The 16,284-nt window shown below is 36.1% G+C and overlaps 1 non-coding gene across 1 annotated transcript; it reads left to right on the forward strand.

Annotated features, from left to right (window-relative positions):
* The first annotated feature begins 14,985 nt into the window (after positions 1-14,985).
* On the forward strand, positions 14,986-15,057 carry Trnam-cau (transfer RNA methionine (anticodon CAU)). Its single transcript has one exon. It is a non-coding gene; the product is annotated as a tRNA-Met (tRNA).
* Positions 15,058-16,284: the final 1,227 nt, after the last annotated feature.

Genomic DNA, 16,284 nt, shown 5'->3' on the forward strand with positions numbered 1-16,284 from the left:
AGTAAATAGAAATGAAAAAGAACTGAGGTTTTGGAGACGAACTCTACGATCTGTCGAGAAATAAACGAGCTAGAAGCGTTCTGAAAAACCAACAGTAAATTAACACAGGATTCCTTTAAAATAAGAACAGAGCAGCAGGAAATACATAGCTCATCATGTTGCTCCTTAGTTATGTTTCTATACAATGCAGATGTAACGTCAGTCAATTTTCAACATAAGTTATCAACCAAAGAAAGCAGTTCTTGCTACCGAGAAAATTCGTTAATGCCATCCTGCATACAATGTGTTGTAATTTGAAGCCACTTTTAATTCGGAAACCATGCATGGGTTTGTGAAAACTGAATGATCAATTTAAAAGACCCCAAACCAATAAGTTCAAGAACAAGCATAAACAAAATAAATCAGTTTATATTATATGTCATATTATGTCACTTTAGAATGCATTGGTATTGTGAAAAACTTTTAATAACTCTTCTTTGAAAGGTTTAATGGCCCTGAAAAGCGCCGTGTTTTACGGTGGCTGGTTTTGCCACCAAAACAGTGTGTATAAACAAACTTTTTCCTTCTTCTACCTGCTGCCGTTTTGCGATTGCGTTTGCCACTCGCTGAAACTAGTTGTTGCCATCGAACCGAATGTGCTCTGTTCTGTAGGCTGGTTTTCTTATTGTCGTGAGCAGCTTCGCAAGCCAACTCGAGCCAACTCGAGCACAACCACACTAATTTACGGTTTGAAAGAGAATGAGATATTTTTCAGCGGATCCGCGCATTTTGTACTTTAGCGGTACACGGTCACAGGATAGAGACAAATCGGCAGACTCAGTCAAAGGGGCGAGTCCAACGAGACGAACAAAAGAGCGTTAAAAGGCAGCGATGGCAGAAAAATACATTCATTACGATTTGTTCGCTCGTTGGATTCACATGCAGGCTAAAAAGGGTCCTTTTCAGGATCACAAAATTATCTTTAATTTAAAGAGTTTATTGTTTTGTTATCACTCGATATCCCCATCTTGTTCGACTAAACCTTCCTGTTTAACGATTGCGTTTACCACTCGCCACAGCTTTCACAGTTGGAAAATTTCTTCTCTTCCAGCTCGTGACATGTTGTACAGTAAATTATATTTAATGCGACGTGCCGAAGCACACCTCAGTGTCGCATTGGAGGCGATTTTAACCTGTAATTGAACATTTGCGATGACAGTGGTACAGTGTCGACTTTCAATGTGGGGTCATAATTTGGATCTCTATGTTTACAAAAATGTCCAACTAAATAAGTCACATTACATGTCCGTCCAATTAGCTAAATTTCGAACTAATTGTAAATTACTGTACTTTCAATCTGGAAACAATTTAAGAATTGGTGAAAATTGAATAATCAGGAAAGTCCCCAACTATCAATAAGCTCAGAACAACTGCCAAATTCACATACTCATCAGATCCTGGCAAACAAATTATGAAAAAATCAATTTGTTTTATTATTATTTTAGATATTATTTTAGAAAGCATTGAATTGTATTTCCTAAACTCTTTTTTGGAAGGTTTAACGGCCCTGAAAAGCGCCTTGTTTTATGGAATGGTTCCAATTTAGAAAACTTAGTATTCGTGGTTTTGAAAAAAAAACCATTTCGAACGCCCTCGATGCCGCCTTGTTCTGGATTTGCCACCAAAGCAGTTTGTATAAAGAACAAACTTTTTTCTTCTGCTACCTGTTGCCGTTTTGCGATTGCGTTTGCCACTCGCCACTCGCTGCAACTGCCTGTTGTCTTGATGTCCACAGAACCGAATGTGTTCTGTTCCGAATGCGGGTTTTCTTATCGTCGCGAGCAGCTTTGCCAGCTAACTCGATCACTTCGGCGGCCGAAACTATATAACGCCGGCTAGGTGGACTGGTGCACTGGTACTAACGCGCTCGGCCTAGCTACCCTTGCGGGGAACTCCAGATCAACACGGTTCGAGCGGGATTTTGCTTTTCCCTTCACTTTTCCTCCTTTGTCATGTCCAGACTTGGCTGCTTGGGTTGGTTTGTTGATATGTTGTGATGCGAACTGATGTGGTGTACGGTTTGAATGAAAATGATCGTTACGGCAGCGGAGCGGGGATTTTTAAGCTGACTGGCTGGCTCGAGAATTACGCATGAGTGAGACAGCGACCAATGTTTCCTTCATTTTTTTTTCTTTTTCCTTTCCAATCGTGCTTCATTCTATTTCGCTGCTGCTCTGGTTGCCCATTTTGGTCGGTACGATTTGGGGAGCACAAAATGGACCAATCAAAAATGGGCACATAGTGCATTTTGACAATGCTTGATATTTCACAATTATTCAATTATTTATCTCAAGAAAAATGAAATGTTATTCGTTATGATAGACGCGTAGATATATTTCCTATCAATTGATGCCAAAACCTTTGCGATCTATTGAGAAATGCTAGAGTTATAAGCGTTTCAAATCTTGCATTTTTTCCTACTTGTTCAGTGCCTAGATTTCCATTTCACCCCCTATATCTTCCGGTTAGACGTAGTCCTACGTCAAAATGTAATTTCTGAGTCATAGCGTTTCATGTCATGAAAATCAATAGAATAAAATTGTGTTGATATCAATACATTTTTTTTTTTTACGTTTAATGGGTCCATAATGTAAGTTTTAGAAACTTTAACATTGGATAAGAAAAGTGTATTGCAGAGCTCGGAACACTGCCACGGCTGCCTATGCTTTCAAAAGCAGTAAACGGAAAAGTATTACATTCAATCAAAATGCCACGGCCAACGAAGAGAGGGGTCATGGCTCTCCAAAGTGAATATGTGAAAACAATACCAAAAGAGCCCCAATTCGTATGTTTTATAAATTTGCTCATGTTACGCTCCCGTATAATCAGAATTTTACTTCATATGCAAATGCACCTTCTATATATATATTTATGTTTGCAATTGTTCATCGGAACATATCGTTCATACATTCTACTTTAGTATTGAATTGTTATTTTTTCATCAAATGTATTCAAGACTCGTGTCAATGATGCCCCACACAGTCTGATAAGTAGATTGATCTATTTACGTGTGCTTTGCTCTTCTCTCACAAACACTATTACGCCATTTTTACACGTGGGTTTACCTATACTACTACAATGGCTAGCTTCCACCTTCACCTTAACACCGACCATATGGAAATGCGTTATTTCGCCTGAAAATCCATTTCCACTTACGAACAAAGATCAATTTTGATAGCGCAAACACCGAATGGACTAACAACGCTTACTATGATGTAATTTTCGAACATGTGGGAATTCAATTTTCCGAATTTTCCAATCTTCCTTCAGGATTTTCCGAAAATTTTTCGATTTTACTCTCCACTATATTGATCTACGGGAAGAGACGAATACGACAAAATAAAGAAGGCTAAAATCGGACCATCCCTTCTTCGGGTTTACATTTTTATTTATATAGATATAAGATATGGAAATTCGTTATTTCGCCTGGAAATCCATTCCCACTTACGAACAAAGATCAATTTTGATAGCGCAAACACCGAATGGACTAACAACGCTTACTATGATGTAATTTTCGAACATGTGGGAATTCAATTTTCCGAATTTTCCGACCTTCCTTCGGAGTTTTCCGAAAATTTTCCGGTTTCTCTCTCCACTATATTGATCTACGGGAAGAGATTAATACAAAAAAATAAAGAAGGCTAAAATTGTATCATCCCTTCTTCGCGTTTTCCGCTTACCAACAGCCAGCCTTGCCTTACATTTTTATTTATATAGACTTCTTCTTTGGCCTACCAAAATTTTTAGATTTTCAATATCCAGTTCAAGTATTGTTCTATTTTACCTTACGTTGTATTGGATTTATTTGTGGTTAACGAGGTACTGTGTGGATTAGTGTTTATCAATTTTTTTCTGGTTATGAAAAAAAAGATTGGGTTACTAACAAATATGCACCCTTCAGGTGGTGCTCTTCCATAGCAAAATCAAGCTTGACACTAGGTTTGCTCTCAGGATCGGTCCTTCGCTGGAAAGATGTGTATGCATTAAATCCATAAGATTTTTTTTCTTTTTCTAACATAACTTAACCCTTTCCGTGCAAAATCGAGTCTCACTCATGCTGTACTTGCATAACATAGGGCGCTAGAACTCTCAGAAGAGTAGTGAATTCACTTGATATGTGACGTATTAAATAGTACGAGAAGGGTTTAACCTGTAATGGATCTGTGTGTCAATGTCAGGTGTGTCCTCCGATCGGGTTCCGTTCACTGAATGCTGGTAACAGCTGGTAATTACGCTAGACGCGAGTTCAATTCCCTTCTTCGGTTTTCATATGAAAGTGTGACATAACTTATTTCCTATTCCTGTCCAAGGCGCCTCTCTATATACCAGGTGAAACAATCATATGAAATGCATTTTCAACCATATTGAAATTGCTGTCGGTATTGTTTACAAACAGCATCAGAACGCTGCCGGCGGCTCTCTACGAACCGCTGCGACCAGCGTTGCCAATGTTCCAGTTTAAACTGGATTCTTCCAGTTTTTTTTCTCGATCCAGTCATCCAGTTGAACCCTAAAATCTTCCAGTTTTCTGGAATATCGTCCAGTTTTATCCAGTTTTTCATATGTATGCCCTAGTTTTATCCATTTCAAATAAAATAAATTTACAGTGATAAATATTATCTGTCCCTCTGTCCCTATTCCTTATGTAATTTTATTTTCTGACATTTATCATTCGACCTTGGATCGATCTCTGGCGAGGTTGTAATTCGGTTCTTTCCATTTTGTTCAATCCGTCGGTGTTTTGATATGAAATTTGATAATACCAAAGTAATACTTGAGCAACGTTGTTTGTGGTTATTTGAGTATTGAAATAACACTATTGAGTTGTTTATGGTATTTTTTTTTATATTTTACCTCGTATCTCATTCTGATCCGTACCTTTTTGAGGTATCGAACTATACGCAGTTTTGCTACGCTCTTCTATCAGCGATTTCATGGATTTTATGAAGCGATAATTACGAAACTCTTCAAGTTTTGCCCAAATAAAATCATCCCTTTAATATTGTTTCACAGTAATTACAGTTACAGTTTTATGAACAACATACAAATATTACACGAAGCATTCTATTTCTCAAGCATTAAAATTGGTAAAAAATTTATTTAGATAAATCATAGCCGGTCTTCATAAAAAATAAAAAGGTTTTACAGGATCCAGTTTTCTTCCAGTTTTTTTAAGAGCAATCTTCCAGTTTTTTCAAAAATATTATTGGCAACCCAGGCTACGAAGCTTATTCGAACGATGCCTACCATGTTCGGCTTTCGCGAACTTATGTGAAAAAGAAGGGATGATTTTGTAGAATTTCATTCTCATTTCCACTACTTTTGCATGTGAAAATGCAAAAAGGGCGTATCCTAGCAATAACAAAACAAACAACCCCCGCTCCACTAACCGTAATCCCCTTTTTGTTGAAGTGATGATGTTGCTTCACCTATTATACATTGATATAAGCGCCTTGTTCCTATCTCAATCAAGGTGTGTATATATTAGGATGCCAATGAATGTATGGGAGAAAATCGACCCTAAAATTTCGAAGTTACCCTATACAAAATGTTTATCACCTCGAAAAAACACCCTTCGCCAAATATCAGCTCAATCGGACTTAAGGGAGAGTGACGCAAAGCGGTCAAAGTTTGAATTTTTTTAAAAATCGAAAAATCACACAAGGGGGGAGTAGAGGAAATCGGGATTTTCGAAAAAAAAACTGTGGATGCCAAATGTCTTAAAATTGCATGAAACGTCGAGATCTAGTGTTATCTAAAAAAAAAATTTGTCAAAAATCGACACTCTGGGACTTTCGGTTTGATTTGCACGATAATATACCCTATGCAAAATATCAGCTAATTCGAAGTTCATTTATTAGTGTTGCAGGCATTAAAATTTGAGTTTTTTGAAAACCGAAAAATCATCGGAAATCGGAGTTTTCAAAAATTTTTTGATGCCAAATTTCTTAAAATTGAATGGCACATCAAGATTTACGGTTATCTCAAAAAAAAATTTTTTTTTAAATCGTCTTTTTAGGCGAAAAAACCACAAACTGCCAAAAAAAAATTTTTTTTCCATTTTTATTTTCGATGTAACAGTAAATCTCAACGAGTAATGCAATTTTAAAACATTTGGCATCAATAATTTTTTTTGAAAAGCCCCGCAGATTTTTCCTTTTTTCAAAAAAACTCAAATTTATACGTTTGGGACACTAACAAACGAAGTTTGAATGAGCTAATATTTTGCAAAGGGTATATTATCGTCCAAATCAACATTTCGCAACAAGTTCCGATTGAAAAATCGAGATAACTATTTCCATTGGTACCCAAAATCATACGTTTCGTTTCGTATTCCGAATAAAAACTACGTCCCAGAGTGTCGATTTTTGACAAAAAAAAAATTCGAGATCCCCGATTTCCTTACTCTCCCGTTGGGTGATTTTTCGATTTTCAAAAAACTTAAACTTTGACCGGAGTCTGATTGAGTTTATATTTGGCATAGGGTGTTTTTTCGAGGTGGTGGACATTTTTTATGAGGTAACTTTTTTGAAATTAGAGATGACCATTTTCATTGGCACCCTATATATATACTAAAGGTGTAACCGTGTCGTCAATAAGTACGCGAGGGGAAACGGTATAAATATACAGAGAATTGTGGAAAGGGATTTGACTACAAATAGAGATGTCTAAATTTTCCGTTTATTCGATTGACGAAAAATCGTGAGGTCATTTTTGAATATTCAATTCATTCGAATAATTGTCTTTCAGTTTTCGATTAATCGAGTGAATATTTATTTCTTGTAATCAAAAAGAACAGACATTTATAATAAAAAATATGATGTCATAATTATAAAAGTTACATTAAATATAATTTTGAAATAAACATGGTGCAGAATAATGGTATTTGAATGAGATGGTATTTCAGTATATAGATAAATTTACCATTTCATTATTTTTTGAGGACGATTGAAAAAAGAGCACAACATGAATATGATGTCCAATATTCTCAGTGTACCAACATAAATTTTTTCTGTTCAAAATTACCCGTTCTTCGAATGTTGTTGAAATAGCTGATTTGTTGGAATATTTCTGCTTGGTCCCTGTATTTAATTCAAAAGAAGTATATTTATAGAATCATTGACCACTAGTATGGTATATTTTCCTTGGCACTCTGAATTTGAATACTACTATTTTAGAACGGGAGCTGAGACCACCTTCTTCAAGTCCGCATTTTACTCCTGCAGACCCTGAATTCTTCTTCCCAGTCTCCTCCACCACCAGGGAATCATTTTTATGCTTCAACCGTAAATAGTTTAGCACATTCGATTAATTTCAACGAAACACCATGACGGTTAACACTTAACACTATACTCGTGCAAAGGTCTGAGAGACCGAGAAATCAATAATTCGTTCATTTCTCAGGAAACATCAACACTACGACATTGCGATTCTCTCTAGCTTCGTCATTCGTTGTTCGTCATCGATTAGCGTATCGTATGAGTTGGTACGAAGGGGACGTGTATCACTTTTTCACCACTTTCGGTCTGAGACACCGACGCGAGTATAGGAGTAACTTTTTTGAACAAATGACTTTTTTCCTATTTTAGAATATTGTTCAATAAAATGTATAAATTAATGTCAGTGGCGTGGAATATTTATTAAATATAATGCATAATATCATTTTCGGACTATTCTTATTTGATTTTAGTCCTTTTTGTCACCGGATTGAACGGATTCATATATTAACCAGTCGTCGATATATCCATGGTTAGATTCATACGTGTAAAAGTAAAGTACAAATGTTTCACATTCGTATAGTTGTACACTAAATCCAATGCTCACACATATACATATTTGTGAAATAATTACACTTGCGGAAGAATTGTAAACTGTAAACTATAAATTAATCGGTGGCTTATGGTTATTTTTACAGTTACAGCTTCGGTTTTTTTTTTCTATAATAGGGGAAAGAAGGTAAAGACGGACACCCTAAGGTGTAATCTCAATTTTTACACATATTCGCAGTTGTTGTACAAATTGAAACTTCAGGTCCTTTTCTATCATAATTACCGTTGATACTAGTAAATTTATTCCAACATTGATGTATTCTAGGTCATTGAAAAAAATGCATCGAAATACTATTTCTTCACATGATCGGGAAAGACGGACATCTGGAATGGGTAAGACGGACACTAAGGTGGGAAAGATGGACACTTACGGAAAAGTTGTAGTTTTTGTACGTATTTTAGTGTTTTCAGCATTGGGGAGTGTTCTTGAATTACGCTACGATTCGAAAGGCTGCTCATGTTGTTCCTGGACAGTTTCATCCTTGGAAGGTAACGACAGAAGAGGTCAAATACATACACTCCATGCAAAAATTTCTGGATTTTTGCGGGCCATTGTCCTCGCAAAGGAAGGAAAAGGATCTGAAATAGCCAACAACCTGTCCACGCATATTTTAAATGACCTCCTAGGAAGACGATAATTCATTTGTAAAGTTTAATGATACACTTAAAAATATTTCAAAACGAAAGTTTATTTATAAAGCGTTAAAAAAAAATCATCGATGGTTTAAGTTCATTTGAGTATTTAAATTAATTCAATTTTCAGTGGGAATAAAAAAACAAGAAAAAAAGAAGAATCAAGAGCAGATTACCTTAGCATGGGTTCCCTCTCATTGCTCGATTCCGGGGAATGAGAAAGCGGACTCGCTAGCTAAGGTGGGCGCTTCAGAAGGCACACTTTTTGAAAGGCAAATTGCCTATAATGAATTTTTTCACATTCCTCGTCAGGACACACTCGTTAGTTGGCAGCGCATGTGGAGTGAAGATGAGTTCGGTCGCTGGTTACACACGATTATCCCTAAGGTTTCGACGAAAGCTTGGTTTAAGGGATTGAATGTCGGTCGTGATTTCATTCGCGTGATATCTCGGCTTATGTCCAATCACTACAACCTAAACGCGCATCTCTATCGCATTGGGCTCGCAGCAAACAATCTTTGTGATTGTGGCGATGGCTACCACGACATCGAGCATGTTGTCTGGTCGTGTATCCGGTTCCATGCTGCTCGCTCTCAGCTCTCTAGAGCACTGAGAGCACAAGGCAGACAATCGGATATCCCCGTCCGGGTAGCCTTAGGTAGCCGGGATCCTGATCTTCTGCTTCATCTATACCTGTTCCTCAGAAACGCCGATGTCAACGTTTAATGATGTTTCCTTCGTTGTGTCCCCGTTTCATATCCCTCCTATCCGATCGATAAACTTTTACTTAGTCGCGGCAATACATACACACACTCTTTACAGATGCACGGGCCGAAGGTTGTGCAGTCCACTGATCATTCAACAAGAGCCAAAGGTTGTATCGCTCATGACAACTCTACACGAGCTGATGTTTGCGCCGGCTAGTGACCATTCTATCCTGGATTCCTCGAGTCGAGAAGACGCACCACGCTAGATATGGGGTACAGACTAGGGGGCGTTGCTGATTAATGGTCAGCTGCATCCCAAATGGAAGTATCCCGTGTCGGGCACAGGTACAGAGCATTGGAGACAGCAACATCACAATTACGAAAACACTTGTAATACTAACCTCGAGCCAACCGCGAGTAATCGGTTACATATTACTAACATAGTTATAAGGCAAACATTGTCGAAATATTGAACTCCCGGCTCCGTCAGGTTGACGCCATATGAGCCTTAATAAAAATATATATTTTGGATAAAAAAAAAGAGCAGTTCTGACAAATAGATGCAGCAGAAGTAAAGCATTCAGCGAGGAACCATGAAAGGCATTGTAAGTATATTGTCCAACCTGTTCCGAAATCTGAATCAGAAAACTGGCTTCCGCATTTCTTGCATAGATTATCAGATGAGGTGTCCCCTTTGCCCTTATTTTGCTTGGGCTTCTTCGAAGAGCGTTGTGTTTGTTCTTTTTTGATGGATCTAATGTCTTTCGATGCTTTCGCCTTCTTCAAAGTGTCAGCGTATTGAGCAGACGTAGCCGCCTTGATGAATGCAGGTTTCATGTCCGGTTGCGGACATGCACATTACTGCCGTAGCTGTTTCTCCGCGTTCCGCAGATGTAATACCACCAACCTGTTTTTTGCCTTTCAATGCCGCTACCTTCGACTTCTTCGGAGGAACGAAAGTATGAATAAAAAATTAAACTGATTTTTAAACTAACTACAATGCCAAAACAAATACTAACGGTACAAACACTAGTCTCATCGGCGTTCAAAACACGATCTGGCGTCAATTTGGGATCTTTCAGCGCTTCTTCCAGCAAATCGTAAAACGCAGATACTGCTGGCTTATTGAAGCCTCTGGCTCGGGCGGCAGAGGTAGCTTCAGGTTTACGGAACGATAATTTGGGATTTCGTTTCAGAAAATTGCTTAGCCAAGCTTTTCAAGCCATCTTGGTAGACTTGTTGAACAGGTGTGGCAATCCATTTTTTTCGGCCAGATCAAAAGCAAGCTTTCGAACATTAGTCATCGTTATTCCATAGAACCTCTTTTCCAAATCCAACAGATGTTGTACCAGCTCCTCTTCTTGTTGAGAATTGAATACGGAATCAAGAGGTCCTAGCCGAGTTGATACAGTTGGACTTGTGAGGTGGCGAATCAGTGTGGATCTTGGAATTGCGTAACTTCTTGCTGCTGTCTTCACCGGCGATCCACTTTTTACAGCCTTAATGGCCAACTGCTGAGCGGTCAATGACTGCCGGTTACTCTTGCGCTTGTAATTTGTAGGCATCTTTATAGTAAAACCAAAAAGTTTTGTTAAATACCCTAGGAAAATACTAGTGTCCGTCTTTCCTTACCTTAATGTATCCGTCTTGCCCGAACTGGCAGCTTTTTTTTCGAATGACCGTAGCTCTTCCTATAAGCGTTGAAAACCCTCTGATTTATCACAGGATAGTTAATGATGGACTAAATGAACACTTACCCGTTGGAGGAACACGTAAAAAACAAAAAATCACGAACTTTTCGCTATTTTCTACGGAGTAAAAATTACATCGAATGGTGCACCCGCGAAGATAATTTTTGTTTTGTTTACAAGCTTGACAGTTCGCTCGCTGGAAATCAACAGTGTGTCTCGAAAGTATTGATACACTTTATTGAAAGTATTTACAAAACTAAAATATTTCAAAAAATTTTAGTTAATGAAATATTAAAAGTGTCCATCTCACCCGCAGTGTCCGTCTTTACCTACTTTTCCCTATATGAGCTGAACAATATCGACGATAAAACAAGTCGCAGGAAGTTCCTAGAAATTTTTGTTAACCAAGAACACAGAAACAATGAACATTAGATATAGGAAAACTCGAAATTCCAGAACTGGTAACTGGTAACTATCTAGAAGGTTGTTATACGTTATTTTCTTCAAAAAAGACCCAAAAACACGCTACAACTGCAAATGTGAAAAATATCTTTGTCTCAAGCACGCAATTATGGTATGTTCTGATTCTTACTCCAATGAAACCACAATCGATCAATACGTTTTTATGTTATTTATAAAACTGAATTCAAACGGAGAAAACATATGTTCTGGAGTTTTTTTTTATTCAATTATACCCTTTTTTTCAAATAAATTCAAATAATAATGATTTTGCACGCGAGTACAGGAGGGTTAAGAGAGTTAAAGTAGCGCAGCGCCAACAAATCTTACCCTAGTAACTGTGTGAACTTTTATTGCGCTCATCAATGCCATCTTATGCCATCATCAGCGCCGAATTATTTTGCAAAAACTATGCTCAATCTTATAATTAAATACGGGAAAAATGACGAGAACACACTAAGATTGAAGGATTTTTTCAGACCAAAAACACAGATTTTATTATGGCAACCCTGACTCGCACTTCCCCTACACCAGTAGTACATTTCAGAATCAATTATGATATTCGGTTTTTGTTTCCCAAATTTAGGTCAGTCGTCATTGTTACCGTTTTGTCTCAAATTCCGACCACTTAAGCTTTGGTGGCCATTAAACAGTGTCTCATTCCTCAAAATGGTACTTTATCGCGAAATTGATTTGATTTTTGGATACAATAGAGCCTTCTTTTTCGTTTGACTTCAAAAAAAATGATTCACAAATATATTTTCATGGTGGAAATCTAAAACTTACATTAATCACATTTATCTCAAATCCCGAACAGCCAAAATGTATTTGTTTAAAAAATTCATAACTTTTGAACTACTGAACCGATTCAGATGATCGATATATCGAGTTAAAGTGAATAAGCTAGTCTTTCGTAGAAAAATATTTTACTCGCAAGAAAATTCGATTTGGTTTTCGTAATTTAGATTGTGTTCGATTTTTCTTGTTTACATGGTTTCGGGACCAAGGGTGCAATATATTTTTATATTTTTTCTTGAAAGCTGAGGAGTTTTTACATAACATATCCAAAAATTAGAGGTGTGTTTTTTTATCGCTTTCGATTTATTATTTTTCAAATTTAACATGATTTAGTCTTCGTTCGATATTCCTATGCGACTAAACGAGATCTATGCGAATAGGATTCCATTTTTTTTGCAAATTGAATATTTTTTCAAAGAAGACTAGCTCATTGACTTAAATTTAATATGTCGATTATCCAAATCTGTTAGGTAGTTCAAAAGTTATGAATTTTTGAAAAACGTCATTTTTGGAAAAAAAAAAAAAAAAAAAAAAAGGGAAACATGAGTTTTAGGCCAACGATTAACTTTGAAAAATTATAATTCAAAAACAAAAAACAACACGATTTTTGGATATGTTTTATAAAAATGTAATATAATAATCGAGTTCGCCCTGTTACTTCAGGACCCCGGTTTTGTTATTGTGGTTTTAGTTGAAGACCTGGCTAATAAAATCAATTTTACTCTCGTTGGTTTGCACCTGCGACCTGCGTTTTGCAAGGAAAGAGCATGCAAACATTTGTTAACAAATGTTGTTTTTATACTGTTGCACCAGAATTGGATTGTCCTTGTACCCTAGATTGTGAACTATCGTTGTATTTGCCGGAAAAAAAGAGTTCAAACATTTTCTTTCGAAATTCGATTCATATGTCGAAACTTGATTCAAATTACGAACACTACTTTAACGTTAATTTTAATAAAGATTTTCCCATAAAAGATTTTTTGTAACAATTTATAGTAGATTCGTAACGAGATTCTTACCGAACGAACATATAAACAGCAATTCAAATACAAAAATCGAAAAATTCACGATGCTTGCTTTCGACGGAATTTGCTAATGCAAACATTTTATCACTGGTTTTCGATAGTAACTTTTTTTTGTAAATGTTTAATATCATAAATTAAAGGCAGTATCTATACCTGTAAATGAATTTTAAAATGAAGCCTACAAACCAAAGAATGTTAGGGTTTTGATTAGGAAATTATTTATAACATTGAAATTCCCATTTAAAAATGATGTGTTCGGGATTCGAATCGAAACGTCGAAACTCGATTCAAATTACGAATTCTACTTCAATACTTATTTTAATAAATATTTCTGTATAAAATATTATTTTTTTTCATCCATTTACATTCTTACTTTTCTAGCACTTAACAGGAAAACAGCAAACAAAATAGTTGAAAAAACAACAAAAACTGAAAAAATAATGGCCTTTGTCTTTTACGGAATTTGCTAACGTAAACATTTTATCATTAATTTTGACTGTCACTTTTTTGCAAATGCTTAATATTATAAATAATAGGCTTTATCGATACCTGTAAATGATGTTAAAATGAAGCCTATAACCCATAGAATGTCAAGGCTCTCATTATTCAATTATTTGTACCAATAAAGTTTAGTAAATTTACATTTAAATGAAGTGTTCGGAATTTGAATCATGCATAGAAACTTGATTCAAATTCCGAACACTACTTCAATGCTAATTTTAATGAATATTTCTGCACAAAATGTCTTTTTTTTCATCCATTTATTGTAGATTCTCACCTTTTCTAGCACTTAACATGAAAACAGCAAACAAAATAGTGGAAAAAACTACAAAAACTAAAAAAAATTATGATGCTTGTCTTTTACGAAACTTGCTAACGCAAGCATTTTATCTTTGGTTTTGACTCTCACTTTTTTGCAAATGTTTAATATTTTAAATTATAGGCTAAATCAATGCCTGTAAATAATGTTAAAATGTAGCTTTTACATCAAAGAATGTCAGGGTTTCATTGTTCAATTATTTATAACATGAAATTGTAATAAATTTACATCTAAAAATGAAGTGTTCGGAATTTGAGACTGTTCGGAATATGGGACAAAACGGTATACGGGTTCAAATTAAATACACTTTGAGCATTCCCTACTCTGCAACACAACGAACTATTCACATGCGTCGCATTTAGGCGATGCGCAACAATCGAAGCACTCGATGCGACGTTGCAAATAAAGCGTTCCTTGGATACAAAGCAGGTTGCCTTTGTATTAGTTTTGATGGCCGAACAAGTAAGTATTTCGATGAATGTAGGCTCGCTGATAAGAAACAGCTGTTCGTTTCATGTGCTCAGATTCAACGGTTTACGAGGAAAATGACAGAACGTCATCTTCATTATCGCCCTACACGATGGTGATAACACTTCATAAAAAGTGAAATACAACAGATGTGTTTCAATATAGCCTTGTAAATCACGATTTTTGGAACATGCGTACCTTTGACATTCAGCTTATTCTCAACAATGAACAAGAGTTCCTGGCTAAAATGTAGCATGGAAAATTTAAACCCGTTGAAAATTTTATTAGAAAGCTTTGTGTAAAATAGACGACAGCTAAACTAATAAATTCAATAGAGTTTATCTACAATCCAAAATTGGCAATAATCGTCATAGGAAATGATAGCAATGTTTTGTCCAGAGCCTATATTCATTCAATCAAACGAGAATAATATGAATGAATATGCTCTATTATTTGTTGCCATAGTTTCTAACGTTTCTATCCATAATGATTCCAAGATAACGAATTACCATGTGTAGCAGAGTGGCGCAGTGGAAGCGTGCTGGGCCCATAACCCAGAGGTCCGTAGATCGAAACTACGCTCTGCTAATTCTCTTTTTTGCTACAATTCTCGTGCTACAGGAAAACCTTGTTTTTTTCTTAAATTTCCCTGTTTAATGCAAAAAGAGTCTTTCATTAACTGAAATTATTTTCAACTGACTCGGCAACGACAAAGCTTCAATGAGCCGTGTTTATGAATAGGGAAAATCTTCTGTGAGTAGAACTATGCAAATGTTGTTTCTCAAAAAGACATAAAAACCGTATCATCTTTCGAATAATGGTACAATATAAATAATCATATAACATTTCATAATAAAATATTATTTGAAGCTTCTTCTTGTCGATTTTTTGATAGAGATAATCACCTCCTACGAACTAAGGAATTATGAATTGCGTGCATCTGAGTATTTTTGAGTTTTGAGGGAAATCGTTAAAGAAAAAAAAGACGGGTGGGTAATGTCGGGGACATAACCGGAGTGACGTAGGACTATACAAAGGGGACATCTTTTGCTAAATATATTTTTTAAATATATTGTTTTATTTTCTTCTCCTACGTGAATACCCACCTATCTACCTGAAAAATAGATTAGTTTAATGTTTACTCTTTTTGAACATGTTGGGGGTTCTGAAAAAAACCTTTTGTGTTGTGTTTTTGCTTTTTTTTTACAAACTTTCTCAATTTTTTCTCACTATCTCATAGTTGATTCTTGATTTTTTTCTGAAGGCTTTGTACTTATTAAATGTTCAACGCCGGGCATCTTTTGGCGTATACACATATCGTACAATCAAAATGATGGTTGTGATAGTGAATGCATAGGGTGTCATCAGCTCATTCACTATCATATATTTCACTATTGAGCACATTACCGTACCTTAAACTGTGGTTTCGGAAACGAATGAATTGTAAGATTTGTATCTCCGCAAACAAAGTAAATAGAAATGAAAAAGAACTGAGGTTTTGGAGACGAACTCTACGATCTGTCGAGAATTAAACGAGCTATAAGCGTTCTGAAAAACCAACAGTAAATTAACACAGGATTCCTTTAAAATAAGAACAGAGCAGCAGGAAATACATAGCTCATCATGTTGCTCCTTAGTTATGTTTCTATACAATGCAGATGTAACGTCAGTCAATTTTCAACATAAGTTATCAACCAAAGAAAGCAGTTCTAGCTACCGAGAAAATTCGTTAATGCCATCCTGCATACAATGTGTTGTAATTTGAAGCCACTTTTAATTCGGAAACCATGCATGGGTTTGTGAAAACTGAATGAT

The sequence above is a fragment of the Toxorhynchites rutilus genome, chromosome 2, assembly GCF_029784135.1.
Source record: "Toxorhynchites rutilus septentrionalis strain SRP chromosome 2, ASM2978413v1, whole genome shotgun sequence".
In the NCBI taxonomy this organism is placed as follows: Eukaryota; Metazoa; Arthropoda; class Insecta; order Diptera; family Culicidae; genus Toxorhynchites; species Toxorhynchites rutilus.